This window comes from Podarcis gaigeae (genome assembly GCF_964106915.1).
Source record: "Podarcis gaigeae genome assembly, chromosome: 3".
Lineage (NCBI taxonomy): Eukaryota > Metazoa > Chordata > Lepidosauria > Squamata > Lacertidae > Podarcis > Podarcis gaigeae.
In genome coordinates this window covers 65,283,822-65,304,078 of record NC_139680.1, presented here as the reverse complement: position 1 = coordinate 65,304,078, position 20,257 = coordinate 65,283,822, and the positions used below count along the sequence as shown (strand labels likewise).

General features: G+C 39.8%; 2 protein-coding genes across 6 annotated transcripts in view; both read right to left on the bottom strand.

The window, feature by feature from the left end:
- GINM1 (glycosylated integral membrane protein 1) overlaps positions 1-20,257 on the bottom strand; it is a 785,919-nt gene that overhangs the window by 82,856 nt on the left and 682,806 nt on the right. The gene's annotated exons all lie outside the window — the stretch shown is intronic.
- TAB2 (TGF-beta activated kinase 1 (MAP3K7) binding protein 2) overlaps positions 1-20,257 on the bottom strand; it is a 48,403-nt gene that overhangs the window by 21,018 nt on the left and 7,128 nt on the right. Inside the window, exon 1 of one of the 4 annotated variants that reach the window (XM_083731840.1) lies at positions 4,517-4,631. The exons of the other annotated variants lie outside the window; for them this stretch is intronic. The gene's annotated coding sequence lies outside the window, so the exon portion shown is untranslated. Of the gene's footprint in view, positions 1-4,516; positions 4,632-20,257 lie in introns of those variants that run through there. 4 annotated transcript variants of the gene reach the window in all.

Here is a 20,257-nt window from a genome sequence, read left to right as displayed (position 1 = left end):
CAACATGGAATTACACTTTGCAACTTTTCTGCTTTAATTCTTAAATTGCAAAAGAAGTGTAGCTGGACAAAAATGAAACTCAACCAAACTGAAACAAAAATATTAAAATAAACTGAAATCTAAGCAAAAAAAGTCTTTTAGAAATAAGAATTGTTTGAGAACTATATAACTTAGTTAAATGGGTCAAACTAAGAAAAGGCAGCTGTCACATTCTGTGACTGGACAAATCATAGAGATGAAGACTGAGCAGGGATTAATAGCCAGCAAGTATTTGTAGTCACACTGACTCCTGCAGCCAACAAAAAGAGAAAGAAACCACGCCTTCCTTAATTTTGCAGGTGCAGAGAATTCAGGAAGAGAAGGGTTTTCTCAGTCTTCATGATGGGCTTTTCTAGAAAGTACAGGTAGTGCCACACTGCTTATGCAAAAGCCAATGAAAACGAAGAAGCTACCTTTTACATCCCCAAGTCCTTGAACTTAGGAGGCATCTGTGTTGTAGTAGCCCGACCCTTCTCCAATCAGTTGCAATGCTGCTGCTTACTGTTTCAATATATTTACTGAAATCTGCTGCAGGTATAAACACGATGCAGATATATCAATAAACGTGTAACGAATTGTGTACTGGACACCACAGAGCTAGTGTGGCATGTCTCCAAAGGAAGAAAAGACACAGGGGCAAACAACAACTATGTGTGCAGACATAACTTTGCTTTCTCCTTTTGCTGCAGTATGAAGCACTGCCAAAAAGAGATTAGCTGAAGAAGCAATTTGTCTTTTCAATACCGAGAACTGCTGCAGTAAAACAAGGTCTGGCCAGGTATGCAGGGGGTTTTTCCTGCATCACATGCATCTTTGCTGGATTTTTCCGGCCTCAGACTTCTAGGTGTCTATATGATAGAAATGTATGGACTTCACACAAATAAAATGCAACTATTTATATAACCTTGTAATAAAACGTAAGAAAGAATAATCTAAGTCCATGGCTCAGTTATACATTTCATTTTTTTAGACTTTAGCACCCACAGAAAAGACTGGCCAATAACAGCAGCAACAACAAAAACTATAAAAAGTGATGGGTGGGGAGAACTACTCTTGGCAACAATACCATTCATGACAAATTGTTATACAAATTGTTCAGCAACTTTTAAAATGTAAACTTTTTGCAGAATTGCTTACGAATATAAAAATTATAGCACAACCGAGTTGTAGCAAATGTTTTAATTTCCAAGAAGCCCTGTTTGTGAGGTCACAGATAGGGACAATTGTAAATTTACCGTAAACAACAACAACAAGAACAGAACACATAGTTCTTCAGTTGTACCAATCTCTGAAATTCAGTAAAGAGAAATGTTTGCTCTTGGATAATTTAAACTTCCCCAAACCACCAATAAGTAATATGAATAAGTGTGCTGATCTTTTTACCATATTCTTATTCATATTTTATTCCAGATTCTAATCTGCCCATAACTGCACCAACCTGTTCAGATTCTGTTAAATAAATTCACCGTCTAAAATCTCATAAATATCTGCATGTTTTTCACAAAGCACTCAATATACTCACTTTTTCTAAATGCTAGGCAATTGAGCAGATACGAATTGACTGGCTTCATGCTGAATGAACCATTAGCGAAGTCATGCATAGTGTAAGCATGGTGTTAAGTATGTTCTATGTTTGCAGGAGACTATATTCATCGTTCCCTTATTTAATGGCCCTGTTCAGGAGAACTTGCAACACAGCTTAGCTCAGGCAGTCTACAACTGTCATTTGCTGCACAATTCTATTCCTTGATTGAAGACGCATTTGGGTAGCTGAAAAGCGCACTTCAAGATTCCGCATGTCATACTGGTCTATTTCAATTAAGCATGCCAAACCTGTGCAAAACTGCACAATCTGACCACATACCTTGCCCTGCCTCCACCTCTTAAGGACATGCAGCAACATGTTCCATGTGTGTAGATTAAGCCCTGAGCCAGAAGTGACCATTCAGTCTGGCAGTAGCAGCTACCAAAAAAAAAAAAGTTTCTTCACTCCAAAACTAGCCTGTCCCTATCAACATGTGTGTGCACTAATGACTTTTATCTGAAGTGGGGGGAAATGTTAATTCCACTCACCATCCAATCAAGGGATATAATTTCTTATTGGCAAAGGAACAGTAACAGGAAGGATACACCTGAGGGCAATGTAAGCTTGGCATCAGTACTTTCAGAACCAGAAGGCTTAAATTGTTTCTCTCTGTGTTTTTAACAGTCCTTATTTTTATCTGTAAGCTACCTTTAGGTAGGGTACAACAACAACAACAACAACAACAACATGGTTTCTAAAGAGCTAATGGGTATGTGCCATTAGGTACCTTAAATGTAGGTTATGGTCACTACACGGAATGTTTATTCGTCAGGGGTTGGACTACATGATCTTCAGGGTACCTTCCAAGGCTACAATTCTATGATATGAACTACATTGCTTGACTGTATCTTGCTCTTGCAACAATTCACTTGACCCAGTATGCAAGGAGGGGAAACACACACAGTGGGAATGGAACTGGTTTAACTACGGACTAAGGCAGAGGTTTTTAAATTGTGGTCGCCAACTTGGCGCCCAGAAATCTTCACATAGTCACAATTGGGCCTGTGCCAGTAGCAAAACGTGCTAGGCTAATTTCTAACAATGGCTTGCTGATGAGTAAGCTAATGTGTGTGCCCCTTATTCCCTGCTTTGTTTTTTAGTTTTCTGAATAATCTTTCAGTTAGGAAACAGTATTGAAGGGGATGGGGAAGAAGGAAAAAACTGCATGTTAAGAAGAGAGGAACTAATGTCTTTTTTCTGCATTTGCTGGTATGAATCTTTATATTAACTTTCTTAACCTGCCACTTTTGGAGAAAGAAGTTTGAAAATACAGCCAACTAATTAAATGACAAATTAGAAATAAAACTGTATGAACAATTTGTATTTGTTCACTTGGTATCTATTATAAAACTTTTTACAGTGCTCAACCATTTCTAGGCCTCAAACTGCAAACACTGCTGCTTGAAGTTGGTGGAAAATATGAGAATGAATTGTGTTTGTTTTTTGTTCTTATTCTACATGTCCTTTCAGAATGTAGTCAAACAATACTGTGACCTACCCAAGCTTCAGATGGTGCATATAAACAAAAATGTATGTACCCAATGCACGTACCTTGGAACTGCCCCCACATGACCATCCTCACCTTTGCCTCTGGAATGCTCTAACACAGGGGTCTCCAAGCTTTCCTTGCCTCGGGCCGGAGGGTGAGGGAGCGTGTGCCTGTACGTGCGCGCGCACACACACGCTATTTTCGGTGCACATCCAGATCGGAGGAGGCCCGTGTGCATGTGCAAGCTATTTCCGGTGCTTCTCTGACCTGGAAATGGGTCCCCGAACTACACCACACTGCATCGGTAAGAGCAGGCGGCAGTCGTGCAGGCTGGATAAACGAGTCCCTCCGGCCTTATCCGACCCCTGGGCCATAGGCTGGTGACCCCTGCTCTACCAAGATTTCATGGGGCTGTCTGAGTTCCTGCAAGATCTTACAAGAGCATCCCTGAGCCTGGTAAGCAAGGAAAACCTGGTCCTCTGCCTTGCATGCAATGACAGCTTTCAACTGTGCATGGTTGAAATTGTACAAGTTAACTGCATGCAATATGTGATTGTACTGTATAGTACTATATTATACTAAATAAAAGAAGAAAGATAAATCCTACACTGATTGTAGCCAAGGATCTGATTTTTATTTTGCTAGCCTTGGTAACTAGCCAAACTTTGGTTATCAGGAACCATTGAATGCCATCACACTGAGCTTCAGAGGTGGTGAGTGCTTCTAAGGCATGACACAAGGTTAGGAACAATTCCTTTCCCCATCTCTAATTTCAGGAAGAGAACTGGAGCACATGTTTGTTGTACTGTACTTCCAAGGTCTATTGGTGTGACTCCAAAACACAGCCCAACTCAGACTATGTCCAGCCTTTCACCTAAATCTGGAATGAATGGGGAACTTGTAGCTGGGCTGTTCTTAGAGGGTGCTCCAAGCAACCTCAAATACAGTGGTACCTCGGTTTAAGAACAGTCCGGTTTAAGAACCCTAACCCTAACCACTGTACAGCATAACGCAGACAAACTGCACCACTCCTTCTGAACCAGGAGGTGGCAGTGAGAATAGTCATACACACTTAAGAGGCAGGAAGGACCAGCACCATGGTCATTGTCAACAGCATGGACACCTAATCATATCCCTATTGTCCACAAATACAACACTTTTTAACACATCTCTTTTTCAGGAGCAGTATCTGTTTTCTATACTATAGAAAAAGCAGTGTTCCAAATTTCATTATTGTTTCATATTATATGTTGCTTTCAGCTGCAGTGTGCTTTTTCTTGAGCTACTCTATTTGCACATGTATTCGCAAATGCATTTTAAAAAGCCTGGACACTTCAGTATTTGTGAAGTTACTTAAATATTGCTTAATCTGAAATGCTGCAGGTGAAAAACAAGAAACTTACAGCAGAAATTGCTTCTGCCTCTCTCACACAGCAAGTCACAGAAACAGCCTACAGCCCTGCCAAGTGGGCTGCAGTTTCTTCCAACCTGGATGCATGCTGGAGGACTACCCATTGACTGCATAGGCTGCAGAAAGAAACAATATCACAGTATTTACTCACAGATCTAAAACATTTGTCCATGTAGCCCTCAGATAGGAAGGCATACCCCCTCTTCCTACATTGGAGATGCTAAAACCATGGGAATATCACTCAGACTTATGAAACCCTAAGCAAACATACTTGAGGGAACAACAAGAGAACAGTCCTATCTTCAAATACAGATCATCTGCACTGTTTCTTCCAACATGCAGAGCCAAAACAGTTGTGATATTGAAATGTGTGAGGTGAAATGCTGCTCCTTTGTAATCCTTACAGTCCCTCCAAAAGTATCCCCTTGAAAGGATATTAGTCTTGGTTGGGAGATGCTTCCATTGGTACCAAATAAACTTCCTTCCAGGGCTAATAGCAGTGTCAGGGTGTTTAGTGGAATCACAAGGTGGAGGTGGTAAAAATATTTAACACCTCTCCTCATTGTTCCTTTGCTACTCACTCACTTCCCACAGTGTCTACTGTTAAAAGGTTGAAAAAAAAGATCTGTGAATGCATTAGTCTTCTAGTACACTAGTCTCTTGTAACTCCCGATTCTTTTTAGAAGAGGTTGTTGTTGTTTAGTCGTGTCCGACTCTTCGTGACCCCATGGACCAGAGCACGCCAGGCACTCCTGTCTTCCACTGCCTCCCGCAGTTTGGTTAGACTCATGTTTGTAGCTTCAATGACACTGTCCAACCATCTTGTCCTCTGTCGTCCCCTTCTCCTTGTGCCCTCTATCTTTCCCAACATCAGGGTCTTTTCCAGGGAGTCTTCTCTTCTCATGAGGTGGCCAAAGTATAGGAGCCTCAGCTTCATGAGCTGTCCTTCCATTTAGAAGAGGTAGTATATATCAAAAAACCTTTGATGGAGGAAATGTGATAAGGCAGGGGTGTCACTTTTTCCCAAATCCACCAAGCTAGTACAGTGAGAAGAAATTCACAAGACAATTTTTCAAGATCATTTGGGAATTTGGGTGGGCTTTATATTAAAATGAAATGCTCCCGTATATTAGGCTAGGGGTCAGCAAACCTTTTCAGCAGGGGGCCAGTTCACTGTCCCTCAGACTGTGTGTGGGGGCCGGCCGGACTATATTTTTTTTGGGGGGGGGGAATGAACAAATTCCTATGCCCCACAAATAACCCAGAGATGTATTTTAAATAAAAGCACACATTCTACTCATGTAAAAACGCCAGGCAGTCCCCACAAATAACCCAGAGATGCATTTTAAATAAAAGGACATATTATACTCATGTAAAAACACGCTGATTCACAGACCGTCTGTGGGCCAGATTTAGAAGGCGATTGGGCCAGATCCGGCCCCCGGGCCTTAGTTTGCCTACCCATGGATTAGGCAGTAACAGTCATGCTAAGTAGCAGCGAGTAGTAGGAAATATTTTGAATACTTACATTCTACAGAAGATTTTGTGAGAAACCATTTTATTGAAACATTTCAACAAGAAGAGCAAGTTAAGACCAACAAACATTATCAGATCACAGTGAGAACAGGTTTACGGGTCATTAATCCTGCCTAACAATTTGAAATGAAGAGGGGAAAATAAATAAATAAAATAAAACTACATATTTGGTATAGTGTTTTTCTGTTAACAGTAGAACTTAATGTATTCACAAAAATAGTATTTACCAAACGTGGCTCAAATATCAAGTTACACCTTCTCTGGCTTCTCAACAAGCAGAAATACAGAATGCACGTGCTCCAATATAAGAAGCCACAAGGCTTATAATAGTTTGAAAGAAAAATCACATCCTCTCTTTACTCACAATTTTAAAAAATACCCTTTAAAACTCACTAGGTTGTTTGTTTGCTTTTTACCCAAAGGTCCTGAATTGCTTTGGGAAGATGCCTGGCTTTGGTTTTAGGCATGTCACCAATGGGAACATATCCTACATTTTGGGGCAACCACCAAGAATGTCTTTGCACTTCTTTGTTGTATGAACTTGGCAGAGATGGTATAGGTCATAAGCATACATGCTGCTGATCTTGGAAATTAAAGCAGCAAACAAGGAAGAGAGAGTTATTGTAGGCACACAGTGCCCAAGCTACTTAATGCTTTGCACACCAAAACCAGCACCCTGAGTTGTAACTTTAAGTCTGAAAAGCCAATGGCTGGAGAACATTTTTGTCAACATGATTCTAAGAACCCACCTCTGACAGAGGAAGTAACACTGCATTCAGTATCAGCTGTGGCATCCAAAAAGCACACTAGGGGAGATCCTATCTAAGGGCATGAGAAAGGGTTGTCAGCTCTGAACCTGAAAGGAAGGATCAAAAGCAGCTTTCTTCTTGCATTGCTTTAAAAAAAACAACAACAACACTTCTTACCACTCTAAATTTTAAGTGTAGTTGCTCCATTATATAGCAGTTGTCATTTTAATGGTCAAAATTGCTCTTTCTATATTAGCACCCCTTACGCATCTGGCCATTGCCTTTTTCCAAAAAGCAAAGAGGCCTTGACTGAAGAGGGTGTCTGGGACCACTGTTATAGTGCTAGAGTTTGAAGTGTTGGTGCTCTGCACTGCAACCCTTCAATAGCCATGACCACTTCTAAAATTATACAACAAAAGGGAATTTTTGTCAGGTGCATTCTCTCCCTACCCCCTTTGTTTGACATTCATCCTGGAGGATTCAAAAGTTTTCATTTTGTGGCATTCTGGTTGGTCATAATAAAATGATTTTTGACTTTTCAAAACAAAAGTAGTAGTTAATATAATCTGCCTTGGCCTGGTTTGTTGTTGGTTTCTCATGCTGAGAAATGGCAAAAAGCACCCAGGAGATGATATCATTAACTGCTTTAAAAAGTGGCAGCACATCACCCTTGTTTATCCTTGCTCTTGCTATACCACTGTCTGGGAGAAAGTGAACTAATAGCCAGGATCAATTCACTGCTCCATAGGTATATTCAGGTAATCAGGAGAGGTCTATTTGGCATTAGTGTTTTGGAATAATTTAATATAGTGAAACATCACAGCTCTTGTAATTAATTGATACAGTGGTACCTCAGGTTAAGTACTTAATTCGTTCCAGAAGTCTGTACTTAACCTGAAACTGTTCTTAACCTGAAGCACCACTTTAGCTAATGGGGCCTCCCGCTGCCACCGGAGCACGATTTCTGTTCTCAACCTGAAGCAAAGTTCTTAACCTGAAGCACTATTTCTGGGTTAGCGGAGTCTGTAACCTGAAGCGTATGTAACCCAAGGTACCACTGTAGTAGGTTGCAATTACTGACTATTGGAAACTGTAGTCTTGTGACAAGATCAGGAAATTTTTGTAATATCCAAATGAAAATATGTGTGCCTATTTTACCAGATTCATTAAAATGAAGTACTCTTTTAATCCACTCAGCAAGAAGTCTATCTAAAAATGTAAAAGGATATACCAAGAAGATTCTAGCCAGGGAGAAACTATCAGAATCTTTATTCTGTATAACATCCACTAATGTGTTCAGCCTGTAACTGTCCAACCATGTTCTTTGACATAGGTTGCTTCCAGACAACTTGTTTAGTAAGCATTCATCCTGATTTGTTTGAAAAGATGTTAGATGATATTTGCTATTTAATGAGTACGCATCCTAATTTGTCTGAGGGACAAACTCCATTGCATCAAAGCAAGTCTTATCACACACTTTCCAATGAAGTTCCACATCTCTTTCCTTATTATAAAAAGTCCAGTGTTCTGTGGAAGTGGATGCAGGAGCTCCAAGTCAAGTTAACTGCACAACCTGAATCTGCCAGTATGTGACAAAATCCCATCCGAAAACAGCAACAGACTGGAATCACTATTATCTAATATGCAATTCTGCATTGTCTTTTTAATTGTAAACCATATTGAGGATTTTTTTACAAGCTTGTGTGATATGAATATGAAAATGAAATGAAAAACGACATTTTGAAACAGAATGACACCCCATTGGTTATTAAACACCCATAGCAGTAAATGCAGAAACAGTTGTAATTGGATAGAAAAATAAATTTCAATCAGTAACAGTAAAACAGAAGTGTTATTAGAAACAACCAAAATTCATAAAGCAGTTTGTGAGTTTTTGAATTCCACAGAACACTGCTTCCACTAGGAAGGGAAAGGGAAAATAAATATTTCTGTAGAGAGCCATAAAAGTAATCTACATTGGCCAAGTAATCCACACTGTTTCTGGCAACAACATCCCAAGCTACACAATGCTGAGGTAGACTTACAAATTTCATTTCCTATCCTCTTTCCCTTTTAAAGTAAATCTCTTTCCAATAAGGAATGAAAATTGCTATTCTTTCCATAAAATAAGTCACCACCATGTTGAAAATGAACAGTTGGTTACATTAAATGAGGTGGTATAGTTAATTCCTGGTGTGGAAAGAAATTATTTCAAACATTTGAAATACTGTGGTTTTCTTTATCCGACAAAGCTTTGAGTGTCTACACTGGCTCATCTAGAAGAAAACTAGCAAATGAACAAGCTTAAGATCTGCTCACAAAACACCTCTAACTTCAAATTGACAGGCACTAAAGATTTCAAGCAGGAAGCTCACTTGCATGTAAAATGTAAAATGCTAACTTTGCACTAACATGATTTCATCCAATCATTCCTTCTGTACAAACGTAACTTTCCACTTGAAAACACCATAACCATAGTTCCAGAGTACCATTTTACAAGCAGAAAGAACTATAATGGAGTTTATCTAAAACTTAGCTACCACAGATTTGTGCATTTTGATTTTCACTGGCAAAGTTTTGAATTAAGACTGCACTTGGCTGTTGCACCATATGTTTCCATATGTTCCTTGAGAGGAGACCAGGAAAGAGAATATACACCCATTTCCCAGCAAGCAAAGCAAAATTACCTTGTAATGTGGGCAGTTTTCATGTTTCACCAATGTGAATATATTGGTGGGAGGGCTCTCCCTCCCATGGCGGCATTAGAGAACATCTGATGAGGTCCCTGCACCAAATTCTGTTTTATGGTGATGTTAGGCAAATACTCAGTGACACAACAAGGAAATGGGTTAATCTACCCATCTGCCCTGATGATACAGTATCAGGGTTTGCTGCCTCTCAGCTCATGTTGAAACTTGTGTACTTTGTCCCACTGAACTTAATAGATGACCCTGAGACTCGAGCCAGCCTCTACCTGCAAAATTCTGCACTGGATTCTGATTTTGAGTCATGCCTGATTGTGATGTGATGAAATAAATCAAGTATTGTTATTTCTTCTGTATAACTATGTATCTACATATAAATCTAAAAGCCAGCTTCCAACATTCACCTACTCCCAAAACAATCATATACTGTATAAACCAAATTCTAATAATCTGACAAAGTGTACAGTGAATACATCTGCAAACCGTCCACAAGATCTTTCTACATCTAAAGGTCTGTTAAACTGTTAACTACAGCTTTCTTGCATGATTTGGTAAACGCTTCTGGCAATGGCATGAACTGTATCTGGCAAGAAGAAAATACATATTCCAAATGGTAATTGTGAATCCAGAAGAAGTGCCAAGATGTGCAACTTACATAGGTCATCAGGAAACTGTGCATGCTACTGAACACCAGTCTGCCAAACAATTTCAACAGTCACCATTGTAGCAAAACATTGTTCATTTTTATTTTCAAAAACTTTATTTATAAAAGTAGAAAATGAGGTAGAAAACAAAACAAATGGAACAAAACTAAGTGCATGAAAAACAAAACATAGTTCTTGATGCAGATGTACTATTTTTACAATCATGATAAACACAGCTTAACTTTTTATCACTCTGTGGTACCAATGTTCATGGCTGTTGAAGAAAACAACACAATGGAGAAGCAGTAGGGGTTAAAAGGCACAGAAAACAGTCTGGACAAGAGGCTTGTGGGGACCCAGATAAGCTTTTATAAAGGTTTGTTTTAAGCATTCATGACTAAAAAAAAATTGGAAAACATGGTTGCAAAACCAGATAAAAACATTTAGTTTTCTGAAACTCCAGTTAAGTCCAAATGGACTTCATCTAGCCCATGGTATGCACAATTCTCCTGTCCTCAGGGACCCCATAATAGAGCCCAGTTTTCCCAATCCCTATTTGGTGGGTGCACTTTTGACAGTTGCCACCAAGCTGCTACAACTTGTGTGTATGGTCCAAATGCCTACTCATGGCACTCCAAGAGGAATGCAAGGCTAAAGAAGAAGCCCATTACATTAAAAAAAAATGCTTTGGGGTAACAATTTCAAAGGAAGAGATTTAAAAACAGTAACTGTCGTGCTCTCAACCCCCTTCCCAGTTCCAGTCCTTGGACACACACAGAAGAAGAGAAGGTGCTCAGACTTTCATGTTAGGCCTTGCTTTATAGACACTTGGAAGTAGAAGCAAGGTGTTTCCAAGGTGCTTTACAGCACATTGTGGCCCAAATCATTTAACACATTCTAAAAGATTCAAGGGGAGGTTATGGTTCTATCTGCACTTTGTCTCAGCTTTGGTGTGGTCAGAAGCAGTAAGAATATCTCTCACCACTTCTAACAACCCTCAAAATCCAACGTGATCTAAAATAATAATTCCACTCTTCAGAAAAAGTGGCAGGGCCATTCACTCACTTTGCACCAGGCTTCACAGTCACTTCAACACAGTAAGTATTATTCCATGTCAGGCCATAAATTACAACACAAAACTGAGGTTATTTTGTTAGCTGCTGAGGGCAACAACTCCTAAATTAGGTACTTACTTGGTTTCTGATTTAAATGCAAAATTAAAACATTACTGCTGAATATAAAATAGGATATACCGTATTTTTCACTCTATAACACACACCCGACCATAACACGCACATAGTTTTTAGAGGAGGAAAACAAGACAAAAAAATATTCTAAACGAAACAGCGGGTGTATGATGGTGAGTTTGGGATAGCCCAATGAAAAAATCCTGAGAATCCATGTGGATCTATGCTTTGTAACCACATTTTTGCACCACTGCGGCCCCAGGCAACAGTGGGTGCGTGATTTTTTTGGTGCAAGCTGTAGCCATGGACATGCTATGTGATCTGATGGTGAATTTGGGGTGACCCAGTGCAAAAATCCTGAGGATCCATGTGGATCTGTGCTTTGTAACCACGTTTTAAGTGGGGAGGGAAGGAAAAGCACTCAAGGGACAAGGGACACGCATGGGGTGGGTGGAGAAGGATGCTGTTAATAATGCAGAAGAGGGGTATAAGAGGAGAAGGCTCCTCTCCTCTCACGCTTTGCTCCTTTAAAGCAAGCAGGCTCTCTGTCCCTCTCTCCTCCCCACTCAGCTGCTCTTCTCCCGCTTTGCTGTTTCAAAGTGAGCCACGGAGGAGGGAAGGAAGGGAAACCATGGATCCTCTGCTCACGACTGCAGCAGATCCCCCTGCCATCTGTAGGCATTCGCTCCATAACACGCACAGACATTTCTCCTTACTTTCTAGGAGGAAAAAAGTGAGTGTTATGGTGCAAAAAATACGGTATGTATTTCCAAGTGATGAACACTACTAATACCATGCACTACAGCTCTTCTGCATTTCCCTTGGTTTATACATTAACATTAAACCATGACTAATGATAAATGTAGTTAACATTAACCATGGTTAACAAGCCATAGTTAAATCTGAGGCATCTGGCAGATGATAATTAAACCTTTGTTTATTACATCATAGGATAGTTAGAACTACTTGCAAGAGCAGCAGAACTTTGTGGGTGGTTTGAATCTTCATTTGCACCTCTATATTTTTGGGTGGTGATGGCTTCTTAACCATAGTCTAGATTCAAAGGTAACACTAAGATATGGTGAACATTAACAAAGATAAATAAACCAACTACAAACCTTGGTTACTGAGCAACCTTTAACCATAGTTAAACTCCTGGGCTGGATTCACACATAACATTAAGCCATGGTTTAATTAATGTCATATGCAAACCAGGCGACTGAATGTGAGGAAAGTGTGCAAGGAAGCTCTCTGCTGACAATGATTATGCTTCGCAATCTGAACAAAATACTACCTTGCTAACAACTCCTAGTCTATCACAATGAAATGCTGGCTCCTTAAACTGAGAAAGAACAGTATCACAATCGATATGAAAGTCTTCTTGCACAAAATGGAAAATGACACAAGCCAGCAAAAGTGACCATCAGGCTTCTAGCTCTATTTTCCATCCACATTGAGACTTCTTTGGACATTACATGAACAAACCTTGCAATTTGTATATTCCAGCCACCCTTCCGCTTTTCTCTCTCAGCAAGCCATTGTTTGCTATTACAACCAAACTCGTCAAACTATGAGTTGTGCAAACCAAAGTTTGCCTAGATCACCTTTAATGGCAAACCATGGAACTGAGCTCCTTATGCTTCAAACTATGACTTGAAGACACAACAACATTATGTCTATATAAATGCTTAGCCTGTGGTTTGGTTTAAAAGGCTTAATAATGTAGCCACGTAAACATGCACTACTCCCAAGCTTTTCAGCAGTACCTTCGGCTTGAATTCAGAAACATAATATCTACCCAATATATACAGTGGTGCCTCGCAAGACGAAATTAATGCGTTCCTATGGAAACCGCCTTCAGACCAGGTCCGGGGACAGTCTGTCCCCCGACCTCTTCTGAAGGCCGGCGGGGGGGGGGGGTGAAAGTCTTTGCTTCCCCCTGCCTGCCTTCCCGGGACAGCGGAGACTTCTCCTTCACTGCCGCCCGCCAGCATTTTAAAAACCCTGGGACAGCGGAGGACTTCTCCGCTGTCCAGGGCGATTTAAAAGCCCCCGGGAAGGCAGGCAGGGGGGACAAAGACTTTTGCCCCCCGCCAGCCTTCAGAAGTCTTCAAGACAGGTCCGGGAACAGAGGAGAAGCGCTGCGCACCTTCCCCTCTGTTCCCGGACCTGTCCTGAAGGCTTGCGGTGGGAGGAGGGCTTTCCTCCCCACTGCCAACATTCAGAATGCTGTTCTGAATGTTGGCGGTGGGGAGGAAAAACCCTCCTCCCACCGCAAGCCCCGGGAACAGAGGAGAAGCCCTTCGCGCCTTGTCCTCTGTTCCCGGACCTCCCACCGCAAGCCTTAGGACAGGTCCGGGAACAGAGGAGAAGGCGCGCTGCGCTTCCCCGCTGTCCCCGGAGATTTCCCTATGGGCTTTCGTCTTGCGAAGCAAGCCCATAGGGAAATTCGTCTTGCGAAGCCGCTAAAAAATTGGAAAACCCTTTCGTCTTGCGGGTTTTTCGTTTAGCGAGGCATTCGTCTTGCGGGGCACCACTGTACAAGATATTATGAGATAATGATGATACACCAACAGAAATGCAGGGAAATAATCTTTGCAAAATGCATCAGGACAAGGGAAACTACTTACCAGTTTTCTGCACCCTACCTGTACCCACAACTGCTGCCAGTTGCTGAAGCTATCTGCCCCCATATGAAAAAGTAATTAGTGTGCAACTGAAAGTTGTGCAAGTGTGTATATAACATAACAGTAATGACAGGGAGTGGTATTCAACGATGTTTTACTCAGAGAAGACCTAATGGGCTACCAATTTCAAGTGGGTCTACTCTGAGTAAAATTTAGTTGAACACCACCCAAGTTAAGAAACTTTCAACGATTTAAAGGCTTGGTATAATATAAGTTTTTCCAATCATTTCATGAACCCCAAGCTTCAACTATCAAAGTAGAAGTAGTAGCAATTTTATTTGTTTAGCTATAAACCACAGCAAGGATAACAAACACTCAAAGATGAGCCACAAATATGACTCTTCAATTTCCTAGGAGCTAGCACAAATATAGACAGACACAAGGTAACGCAATTTAAACTTTCTCTAACAGCAAAAAGCACACAAACTCACTTGGTGTAACAAAATTATTTCTGTGAGTAAACTCACAGCAAGTATTCTTCATCAGGATCTTACATAGAGGGCACTGAGTAATATGGTGAACAACGTCCTCAATGCTGTTTTACACCTCACACAGAAATGCTGTTCCAAGGAGAATTTCTCACAGCTGCCATCCAAAAAGGCAGAGCGTAAAACACCAAGTCTTAATTCCGTAAAAGCAATTTTATGGGGAGCCAGAGTAATTAACTCCAAATAGATAGCTTTTGCATGGTCTACCTTGAAACATGGATACAGTCTAAAAAATCTCAAAGAATGGATAGTTAACACATCAGTCAAAGAAGCTCTCTCCTATGCAAGGAAATTCAACAGAGATCGATATATGTCACTGGATTGTAGGTGTATAGCAGAATTTAAGGGGGTGAGCCATAAACTATAGAAGCCAAGTGTGAAGATGGCATAGTTAGCATTCTCTTCTGAAAATTTAAGAGCTGAACTGGCTTTTTTGCCTGATCAGAAGGCCAACCCACTTCTGCATGGATATACGCAATAGGAATACCAGCAGGGAGGGCCAATACTTTATTTAGAAAATAATTTTGACCATTCTGCAACTCCTGGACTAATGGTCAGTTGAGACCCAAAAGTTCTAAATCGTGTAACATGCAGAAAACAATCTCAGTCAAGAAAAATATAGGGAATAATAATAATAATAAGCCACCCATCTGATTGGGTTCCCCCAGCCACTCTGGGTGGCTTCCAACAAATTAAAACACAATACAACATCAAATATTAAAAACTTCCCTAGCTCAGGGTTGGAGTGCTATTGAAATATATTTCTTCAATTTATAACTGCCTATTTTGCACATGGTTATACATGGTCATTTCTGATTAAACACCTGTGAAAAGTTACAGCCAACATTTTAAAATACATCATTTCCAGGGGAAAATCTGAAGTCACAAACAAAGGCCAAATGTCTGAAAAATGGATGATATACTGAGTGTACGCTGGAAGTTTGGGGTGTATGGGGTGTTAGGGGAGGGGTAGTACCCCTGGTGGGAGACAAGTCATATTCCTTCTGTGGTAGTTTGTCCATCTTTGGTTCCCACCCTGCACTCAGCTCTCAGCTCTGGCTCCTAAAAACTGTCAGCATGTGACAGCAGCCACAGCCTGGAAATGGCCTTGAATAGCTGCCTGGACCATGTGAGGGTAGCTGATGGGTCTCCTAAGGGTTGGAGGGCTTAAAGAGGAAGCTTGGGATATGGCTCAGAAGCTACACTGCAAAGGAGGAACTGGAGAAAAATCAGCCACAAATAGGCTCAGAACTATAGGCTGAAACATACATATTATATACACCACCATGTCAGAAAGAAAATTGACAGTCACCTTTGTGAAGAGCCCTAAGTAATTTTTAGAGGAGATAAGCTGTAGAGAATGTTCAACTATTATTCTATCTCAAACACAAGGTTAACATTCCAAATCCCACCAATTCCAATTTCCTAATGCTTTCCCAGCAAAAATACTAAATTGTGGGTTTTAAAAGGGCCAATTTAAAAATGCAGATGTGGGCTTTTCCACAGAAACTGGCAAAAATAAAACTACAGCTTCAAGACAAAATTTTCTATAGTAAAAAGGAGAACAACTATAGACCCTTAAGAGTATCTGTGCTGGATCAAAGAAAAGCTCCACTTAGCCCCAACATCCTGTTTGCCTACAGTGGCCAATCACATGCCTCTAGAACAGTGTTTCCCAACCTTGTGCCTCCAGCTGTTTTTGAACTACAACTCCCATCATCCCTGACTAGCAAGACCAGTGGCAAGGGATGATGGGAATTGTAGTCCAAAAACAGCTGGAGGCACAAGGTTGGGAAACACTGCTCTAGAAAGCCCACAAGAAGGATTTGAAAACAGTAACCATATCCCCCTGCTGCTCCCCCTGCAAGTGGTACGAAGATACACATTGCCTCTACAGCTCAAGTTCAATAGATTTATCAGTATTGACAGACTTATCCTAATCACTTGATCCATATCATGCATAATTTTATAACCTCTGCCATGTCTCATTCCCCTTTAACCAGCTTTTGAACTAAAATGCCCAAATGTTGTTGCTTTTCCTTACAATTATCCAAGGCTAACTCAGCCAGTCATCCCAATGTTGCACTCTGATGAAAGATGCTGGTGTCTCTCCTCAGAGTGGAGTGGGGGCACTAAGACAGCTGAACCCCTCCACAATTTTTCCCATACTCTAACAGATCTCAAAGATCGCCATTCTTTAGAATGCTGAAGGAGGAGCACTGCAGCGCACCATATATACAAACCAACTGTAACAACCCCTGCTTTAAAGAAAAAGAATCCTGTCTTAGGCCATGATCACCCACAACCAAGTGAGAATTTTTACTTAGATATCCCACATCAAAGCCCAACCCTTTAGTTTCCATTATGCTTTTGGCCAGGCTAGAGCTGAAGAAGAAACTGGCAACGTCTGCCATAGAGCAAGAGAAGGCGTGGGCCTAAGATTTCTAGAATGCAAATGAAGAACAGGAAGTTAATAAAAAATACAGAGCACACTGCTAGACTAGATGAGAACCCACTCATCAAATAAGGTTCTAGGCCAGGCATCCCCAACCTTCAGCCCTCCAGATGTTTTGGACTACAATTCCCATCATCCCTGACCACTGGTCCTGCTAGCTAGGGATCATGGGAGTTGTAGGCCAAAACATCTGGAGGGCCGCAGGTTGGGGATGGAAGTCCACTCACATGGAAGGAAGTCCAACTGAACTTACAAATGCACATATTGTGGATATCCAAAGAAAGCAAAGCTTTGTCTGAATAACAGCAAAAGAGATATGGGAAAGAACTTCTTCTTCTTTGGTGATTACTAGAAACACAACAAAATGTTTAGAATTTACTAAAATGGTATAAATTTATGTAGCCTTAGTATCATTAAACTAAGGCAGTAGCCCTAAACAGTACTGCATACATTCACCTCTCCCTTAACCCCACTAGATGTGCCTGTGTGCATTACAGACAAGATTGCAATTTCACTGATTAAACAAACTAAATTCAAAGGAAGTATCACTGATTCTATTTTAACTGATCTGCATAAGAAAAAGGCATGTTCCTTTATAGATATATGAATCTGGAAATGTTAAATACACATTTCAATCTGGAAATGTTAAATACATATTAGCAGTTAATGTAGAAGTTAGAACTTGAATGTTGTCTTTTATCGCTGACTTTTTAAAAAGGATGCCATGCCCTGCAGCTCCAAAACAGAAGTTTTACTCTCAACCACTAAGCACAACAACAGACGTACTGTTCTGAAGCATTTATTTCCTTGCAGTAAAAGCTGACTGAATTCCACACATGCTCTTAACAGGATTGAGTAAGTTTTAAATTGCTTATCACTAAAGAAAGTGAAATTTGATCTGCATGCATGCTCAGAATAGTATGGGTACAATTTTCCATATTCCCATAAAAAATGACCATGCACAGCCATTTTATAGAAGGGCCATGTTTATCACAAAGTGACTTTCCTTGTATCTGACTTAATTATTTCTAGAACTGTTAAAACACTGTGTCCTGCAAGAAAAACATCCGCCCCCCATACTCCATTCAGATTTTCTGGTGGGAAACTTTATACAGGTACAGCAACAAAACATTCTCTAGAAATCATTTTATCAGTTGTTGGGGACATAGTCACTGAAAACTGAATTTTAATGGAATTGTACCTTGCATTTCATATTTTTCAAAAATAATAATATATTTAGTTGCCTAGGTTTATTTTTTTGCCATAAAATATATTAAGTATGGATTAACTTGATTTTTCAAGATCTTCGCTGACTTTGCTTTTTTACAACAAATTTATTGAAGTAATTATTATATATAACATAGATAGTGCCAATGAAGTAATAAAAGTTTCAAAGAAAGTTTATGCTTTGCTGAAAGAAACAAATTTCAGTTTGGCTATTTAAATATTTGTACTTTGAGTACAACTGAAAATAACAAACTTTGAATCAATATGTATTTCTTTCTTGTAAAAAAGAAAAAGGAACTACTACGACAACGACGACAGTGATTGAATGTTAAATGCTGCTGAAACATTCAAAGGAGTTGGATTGCTCAGCCATGAATTTGTAGCGAGTTCAGAAACTCTACTTTATTTGGAATGCAGACTCTTTCCATTATTCTTAACCACAATGCTTGATGGCAGATGGTACCCTATGTATTCAGTTATTTAGACTTCTGCCTTAAAAATACTCTCTCTTTACCAAAGTTTTACTTCACTATCACAAAATGGAAACTGGACTTTTAAAAATGTAAGTCATACTCAGAGTAGATCTATAGAAATCAATCAGCTTTAAGCATCTCACAACTAACTTAATCCGTTCATACGAATGGGTCTTTTCTAAATATGACTGGGGCTGCAACCCTCTTCCTGGGGGTCAGCCCCATTGAATTCAACAGGAGTTATGTCTGAGTATATATGGTTACTGTTGCATTGTCAATTAGATGCAATTTACCCTTTTCCACTGACAAATATTTAATAAAGTAGGCTTAAATATCCCAGCATTGATTTTCCAGGCCAAAAACCACTTACGGGAGATGGGAGGCCTCCCAATTTCTAGGACAATTTTCTGATCCACACCTATCACCAAAGTAGTATTGCAGTGAAATTCCTTGCAAGGTGCTCTCTATTAGCCCTAACAATAAATTAATCTTATGGATCAGCTAGAACTAGATATGACAAATAGAAATCTCTCAACTTAAAGTGGCTCTTGCTGATGAATATGAAGGGGAAACAGAATATTCTCAACACAAAAGAGTAACAGAGTAAACACTACATTCTACTTCTGAAATATTGGCATAACTGGATATCTTTCCTCTAATATTAAAGTTAGGATGGGTTACACTACACTTTTCCAACAAAATGTGGTCTGGACAGGTACAACTTCTTTATGTGTGTCATTTTTGTATGTAGGGTTCATTCCCATATAGGGAAATGCTATGTATGAAACAGCGGCTAGATCATCTCTATGTAGAGAAAGAACTTGTACCGCTCCAGTGTACGGTTTATGGCGGAAGTGTAGTTTATTTATGTGAAAAAAATCGATCCCTCCTCTAGTTCCAAGGAGACCCAAAATAACAACAAACAAAATACTTAAACCCCCAACATACATTCAAGTTATTAACAGCATAGTACATTAACAACAGCATGTGGGGGAAACACCACATGTAAAGCATGCACATATACAAAGAAACAATGAATGTCCAAGAACCAACATAGTGCCATGTCACTTGTGGGGTGTTTTTTCTTTTTAATTTTTTGAAGATAAAGAGATATAACAACTATCTATAATAACATCATAAAACACCCCAGTAAAAATGGTAATTTACCCCACCCCAAGAACTACAGCTTCTTTATAAAAGTGCATGCTGATAGCTTTCATTATGACAAAGACACATTTGAAAGCATGATAGCTAAGATGCTAAAAGAAAAGGGGGAAAGGAGGTATACAAAAGGACAAAATAAATCACTTCTTAAAACTATTATATCTGTAAGATTTTTGAAAAACAATTAACAGTATATTTCAAAAACTAAATGTATTTCAGCTACAGTGCAGTACTGACCAAGATCAGAAAGTGATACAATGACATTATATACAGAGATCAAATTCTCCAGAAAGTGACAGATTCTGACTTGAAAACTTATCCTAAAATGTAGAAACTGGCTGCAAGAATTCAATACCAAGAAAAAAATGCTATGTACAGACTCAAATGTATTGTTTATACTGTTTCACATGTTCTAGGT